The sequence below is a fragment of the Somniosus microcephalus genome, chromosome 33 (genome assembly GCF_052327205.1).
Source record: "Somniosus microcephalus isolate GS21.2 chromosome 33, FLI_Smic_1.0, whole genome shotgun sequence".
In the NCBI taxonomy this organism is placed as follows: domain Eukaryota; kingdom Metazoa; phylum Chordata; class Chondrichthyes; order Squaliformes; family Somniosidae; genus Somniosus; species Somniosus microcephalus.
Window position 1 is genome coordinate 34,178,770 of NC_141019.1, and position 6,409 is coordinate 34,185,178.

Genomic DNA, 6,409 nt, shown 5'->3' on the forward strand with positions numbered 1-6,409 from the left:
TTGGAATTGGAGAGTGGGGGAATGGAGAGAGAGAGAGAGAGAGAGTGGGGGAATGGAGAGAGAGTGGGGGAATGGAGAGAGAGAGTGGGGGAATGGAGAGAGAGAGTGGGGAATGGAGAGAGAGAGTGGGGGAATGGAGAGAGAGAGAGAGAGTGGGGAATGGAGAGAGAGAGTGGGGAATGGAGAGAGAGAGTGGGGGAATGGAGAGAGAGAGAGAGTGGGGGAATGGAGAGAGAGAGAGAGTGGGTGTAAGGGCTTGTCTGCTCTCTCTCTCCGCCCCTCCCTCCCTCCTCTCTCTCTCTGTCTGTTCCCTCTCCTCTCTCTCCCTCTCCTCTCTCTGTTCCTCTCTCCCTCTCTCTGTTCCCTCTCTCTCTCTCTCTCTCTCTCCTCTCTCTCTGTTCCCTCCCTCCCTCTCTCCCTCTCTCCTCTCTCTCTCTCTCTATTCCCCCTCTCCCTCTGTTCCCTCTCTCCCTCTCTCTCTGTTCCCTCTCTCTCTCTCTGTTCCCTCCCTCCCTCTCTCCCTCTCTCTCTGTTCCCTCTCTCCTCTCTCTCTGTTCCCCCCTCTCTCTCTCTGTTCCCTCCCTCCCTCTCTCTCTCCTCCCTCTCTCCTCTCTCTCTGTTCCCCCTCTCTCTCTCTCTGTTCCCCCTCTCTCTCTCTCTATTCCCCTCTCCTCTCTCTGTTCCCTCCCTCCCTCTCTCTCTCTGTTCCCTCCCTCCCTCTCTCTCTGTTCCCTCCCTCCCTCTCTCTCTGTTCCCCTCCCTCCCTCCCTCTCTCCCTCTCTCTCTCCCTCTCTCTCTGTTCCCTCCCTCCCTCTCTCTCTCTTCCCTCCCTCTCTCTCTCTTCCCTCCCTCCCTCTCCTCTCCCTCCCTCCCTCTCTCTCTGTTCCCTCCCTCCCTCTCTCTGTCCCTCCCTCCCTCCCTCCCTCCCTCCCTCCCTCCCTCCCTCTCTCTCTGTTCCCTCCCTCCCTCTCTCTCTGTTCCCTCCCTCCCTCTCTCTCTGTTCCCTCCCTCTCTCTCTCTCTGTTCCCTCTCTCTCTCCCTCCCTCCCTCCCTCTCTCTCTGTTCCCTCCCTCTCTCTCTCTCTGTTCCCTCCCTCCCTCCCTCTCTCCCTCTCTCTCTCCCTCTCTCTCTGTTCCCTCCCTCCCTCTCTCTCTGTTCCCTCCCTCCCTCCTCTCTCTCCTCTCTCTCTGTTCCCTCCCTCCTCTCTCTCTGTTCTCTCCCTCTCTCTCTCTCTGTTCCCTCCCTCCCTCTCTCTCTGTTCCCTCCCTCCCTCTCTCTCTGTTCCCTCCCTCCCTCTCTCTCTGTTCCCTCCCTCCCTCTCTCTCTGTTCCCTCCCTCCTCTCTCTCTGTTCCCTCCCTCTCTCTCTGTTCTCATCCCTCTCTCTCTCTCTGTTCTCTCCCTCCCTCTCTCTCTGTTCCCTCCTCTCTCTCTCTCTGTTCCCTCCCTCCCTCTCTCTCTGTTCCCTCCCTCCCTCTCTCTCTGTTCTCTCCCTCCCTCTCTCTCTGTTCCCTCCCTCTCTCTCTCTCTGTTCCCTCCCTCCCTCTCTCTCTGTTCCCTCCCTCTCTCTCTCTCTGTTCCCTCCCTCCCTCCCTCTCTCCCTCTCTCTCTCCCTCTCTCTCTGTTCCCTCCCTCCCTCTCTCTCTGTTCTCTCCCTCTCTCCTCTGTTCCCTCTCTCCCTCTCTCTCTGTTCCCTCCCTCCCTCTCTCTCTGTTCCCTCCCTCCCTCTCTCTCTGTTCCCTCCCTCTCTCTCTCTCTGTTCCCTCCTCCCTCTCTCTCTGTTCCCTCCCTCCCTCTCTCTCTCTGTTCCCTCCCTCCTCTCTCTCTCTGTTCTCTCCCTCCCTCTCTCTCTGTTCTCTCCCTCCCTCTCTCTCTGTTCCCTCCCTCTCTCTCTCTCTGTTCTCTCCCTCCCTCTCTCTCTGTTCCCTCCCTCCCTCTCTCTCTGTTCCCTCCCTCTCTCTCTGTTCTCCCTCTCTCTCTCTCTCTGTTCCCTCCCTCCCTCTCTCTCTGTTCCCTCCCTCCCTCTCTGTTCCCTCCCTCCCTCTCTCTCTGTTCCCCCTCTCCCTCTCTCTGTTCTCTCCCTCTCTCTCTCCCTCTCTCTGTTCCCTCCCCCTCTCTCTCTCTGTTCCCCTCTCCCTCTCTCTGTTCTCTCCCTCTCTCTCTCCCTCTCTCTGTTCCCTCCCCCTCTCTCTCTCTGTTCCCCCTCTCTCCCTCTCTCTCTCCCTCTCTCTCTGTTCCCTCCCTCCCTCTCTCTCTGTTCCCCTCTCCCTCTCTCTGTTCTCTCCCTCTCTCTCTCCCTCTCTCTGTTCCCTCCCTCTCTCTCTGTTCCCCCTCTCCCTCTCTCTCTGTTCCCTCCCTCCCTCTCTCTCTGTTCCCTCCCTCTCTCTCTCTGTTCCTCCCTCCCTCTCTCTCTGTTCCCTCCCTCCCTCTCTCTGTTCCCCCTCTCTCTCTCTCTCTTCCCTCCCTCCCTCTCTCTCTGTTCCCTCCCTCTCCCTCTCTCTGTTCCCCTCTCCTCTCTCTCTGTTCCCTCCCTCTCTCTCTCTCTGTTCCCTCCCTCCCTCTCTCTCTGTTCCCTCCCTCCCTCTCTCTCTGTTCCCCTCTCCCTCTCTCTGTTCCCTCCCTCTCTCTCTCTCTGTTCTCTCCCTCCCTCTCTCTCTGTTCCCTCCCTCCCTCTCTCTTCTGTTCCCTCCCTCCTCTCTCTCTGTTCCCTCCCTCTCCCTCTCTCTGTTCCCCTCCCTCTCTCTCTGTTCCCTCCCTCCCTCTCTCTCTGTTCCCTCCCTCTCCCTCTCTCTGTTCCCCTCCCTCTCTCTCTGTTCCTCCCTCCTCTCTCTCTGTTCCCTCCCTCCTCTCTCTCTGTTCCCTCCCTCTCTCTCTCTCTGTTCTCTCCCTCTCTCTCTGTTCTCTCCCTCCCTCTCTCTCTGTTCCCTCCCTCTCTCTCTCTCTGTTCTCTCCCTCTCTCTCTGTTCTCTCCCTCCCTCTCTCTCTGTTCCCTCCCTCCCTCTCTCTCTGTTCCCTCCCTCCCTCTCTCTCTGTTCCCTCCCTCCCTCTCTCTCTGTTCTCTCCCTCCCTCTCTCTCTGTTCCCTCCCTCTCTCTCTCTCTGTTCTCTCCCTCCCTCTCTCTCTGTTCCCTCCCTCCCTCTCTCTCTGTTCCCTCCCTCCCTCTCTCTCTGTTCCCCCTCTCTCTCTCTCTGTTCCCTCCCTCTCTCTGTTCTCTCCCTCCCTCTCTCTCTGTTCCCTCCCCCTCTCTCTCTCTGCTCTCTCCCTCCTCTCTGTTCCCTCCCTCCCTCTCTCTCTGTTCCCTCCCTCCCTCTCTCTCTGTTCCCTCCCTCCCTCTCTCTCTGTTCCCTCCCTCCCTCCCTCTCTCCCTCTCTCTCTCCCTCTCTCTCTGTTCCCTCCCTCCCTCTCTCTCTCTTCCCTCCCTCTCTCTCTCTTCCCTCCCTCCCTCTCCCTCTCCCTGCCTCCTCTCTCTCTGTTCCCTCCCTCCCTCTCTCTCTGTTCCCTCCCTCCCTCCCTCCCTCCTCTCTCTCTGTTCCCTCCCTCCCTCTCTCTCTGTTCCCTCCCTCTCTCTCTCTCTGTTCCCTCTCTCTCTCCCTCCCTCCCTCCCTCTCTCTCTGTTCCCTCCCTCTCTCTCTCTCTGTTCCCTCCCTCCCTCCCTCTCTCCCTCTCTCTCTGTTCCCTCCCTCCCTCTCTCTCTGTTCCCTCCCTCCCTCTCTCTCTGTTCCCTCCCTCCCTCCCTCTCTCCCTCTCTCTCTGTTCCCTCCCTCCCTCTCTCTCTGTCTCTCCTCTCTCTCTCTCTGTTCCCTCCCTCCCTCTCTCTCTGTTCCCTCCCTCCCTCTCTCTCTGTTCCCTCCCTCCCTCTCTCTCTGTTCCCTCCTCCCTCTCTCTCTGTTCCCTCCCTCCCTCTCTCTCTGTTCCCTCCTCCCTCTCTCTCTGTTCCTCCCTCTCTCTCTGTTCTCTCCCTCTCTCTCTCTCTGTTCTCTCCCTCCCTCTCTCTCTGTTCCCTCCCTCTCTCTCTCTGTTCCCTCCCTCCCTCTCTCTCTGTTCCCTCCCTCCCTCTCTCTCTGTTCTCTCCTCCTCTCTCTCTGTTCCCTCCCTCTCTCTCTCTCTGTTCCCTCCCTCCCTCTCTCTCTGTTCCCTCCCTCTCTCTCTCTCTGTTCCCTCCCTCCCTCCCTCTCTCCCTCTCTCTCTCCCTCTCTCTCTGTTCCCTCCCTCCCTCTCTCTCTGTTCTCTCCTCTCTCTCTCTGTTCCCTCTCTCCCTCTCTCTCTGTTCCCTCCCTCCCTCTCTCTCTGTTCCCTCCCTCCCTCTCTCTCTGTTCCCTCCCTCTCTCTCTCTCTGTTCCCTCCCTCCCTCTCTCTCTGTTCCCTCCTCCCTCTCTCTCTCTCTGTTCTCTCCCTCCCTCTCTCTCTGTTCTCTCCCTCCCTCTCTCTCTGTTCCCTCCCTCTCTCTCTCTCTGTTCTCTCCCTCCCTCTCTCTCTGTTCCCTCCCTCCCTCTCTCTCTGTTCCTCCCTCTCTCTCTGTTCTCCCTCTCTCTCTCTCTCTGTTCCCTCCCTCCCTCTCTCTCTGTTCCCTCCCTCCCTCTCTGTTCCCTCCCTCCCTCTCTCTCTGTTCCCCCCTCCCTCTCTCTGTTCTCTCCCTCTCTCTCTCCCTCTCTCTGTTCCCTCCCCCTCTCTCTCTCTGTTCCCCCTCTCCCTCTCTCTGTTCTCTCCCTCTCTCTCTCCCTCTCTCTGTTCCCTCCCCCTCTCTCTCTCTGTTCCCCCTCTCTCCCTCTCTCTCTCCTCTCTCTCTGTTCCCTCCCTCCCTCTCTCTCTGTTCCCCCTCTCCCTCTCTCTGTTCTCTCCCTCTCTCTCTCCCTCTCTCTGTTCCCTCCCTCTCTCTCTCTCTGTTCCCCCTCTCCCTCTCTCTGTTCCCTCCTCCCTCTCTCTCTGTTCCTCCCTCTCTCTCTCTGTTCCCTCCCTCTCTCTCTCTGTTCCCTCCCTCCCTCTCTCTCTGTTCCCTCCCTCCCTCTCTCTGTTCCCCCTCTCTCTCTCTCTCTTCCTCCCTCCCTCTCTCTCTGTTCCCTCCCTCTCCCTCTCTCTGTTCCCCCTCTCCCTCTCTCTCTGTTCCCTCCCTCTCTCTCTCTGTTCCCTCCCTCCCTCTCTCTCTGTTCCCTCCCTCCCTCTCTCTCTGTTCCCTCCCTCCCTCTCTCTCTGTTCCCCCTCTCCCTCTCTCTGTTCCCTCCCTCTCTCTCTCTCTGTTCTCTCCCTCCCTCTCTCTCTGTTCCCTCCCTCCCTCTCTCTCTGTTCCCTCCCTCTCCCTCTCTCTGTTCCCCCTCCCTCTCTCTCTGTTCCCCCTCCCTCTCTCTCTGTTCCCTCCCTCCCTCTCTCTCTGTTCCCTCCCTCTCCCTCTCTCTGTTCCCCCTCCCTCTCTCTCTGTTCCCTCCCTCCCTCTCTCTCTGTTCCCTCCCTCCCTCTCTCTCTGTTCCCTCCCTCTCTCTCTCTCTGTTCTCTCCCTCTCTCTCTGTTCTCTCCCTCCCTCTCTCTCTGTTCCCTCCCTCTCTCTCTCTCTGTTCTCTCCCTCTCTCTCTGTTCTCTCCCTCCCTCTCTCTCTGTTCCCTCCCTCCCTCTCTCTCTGTTCCCTCCCTCCCTCTCTCTCTGTTCTCTCCCTCCCTCCCTCTCTCTCTGTTCTCTCCCTCCCTCTCTCTCTGTTCCCTCCCTCTCTCTCTCTCTGTTCTCTCCCTCCCTCTCTCTCTGTTCCCTCCCTCCCTCTCTCTCTGTTCCCTCCCTCCCTCTCTCTCTGTTCCCCCTCTCTCTCTCTCTGTTCCCTCCCTCTCTCTCTGTTCTCTCCCTCCCTCTCTCTCTGTTCCCTCCCTCTCTCTCTCTCTGTTCTCTCCCTCCCTCTCTGTTCCCTCCCTCCCTCTCTCTCTGTTCCCTCCCTCCCTCTCTCTCTGTTCCCCCTCTCTCTCTCTCTGTTCCCTCCCTCCCTCTCTCTCTGTTCCCTCCCTCCCTCTCTCTCTGTTCCCTCCCTCCCTCTCTCTCTGTTCTCTCCCTCCCTCTCTCTCTGTTCCCTCCCTCTCTCTCTCTGTTCTCTCCTCCCTCTCTCTCTGTTCCCTCCCTCCCTCTCTCTCTGTTCCCCTCTCCCTCTCTCTCTGTTCCCCCTCTCTCTCTCTCTGTTCCCTCCCTCCCTCTCTCTCTGTTCCCTCCCTCTCTCTCTCTCTGTTCTCTCCCTCCCTCTCTCTCTGATTCCCTCCCTCCCTCTCTCTCTGTTCCTCCCTCCCTCTCTCTCTGTTCCCTCCCTCCCTCTCTCTCTGTTCCCTCCCTCCCTCTCTCTCTGTTCCCTCCCTCCCTCTCTCTCTGTTCCCTCCCTCCCTCTCTCTCTGTTCCCTCCCTCCCTCTCTCTCTGTTCCCTCCCTCCTCCCTCCCTCCCTCTCTCTC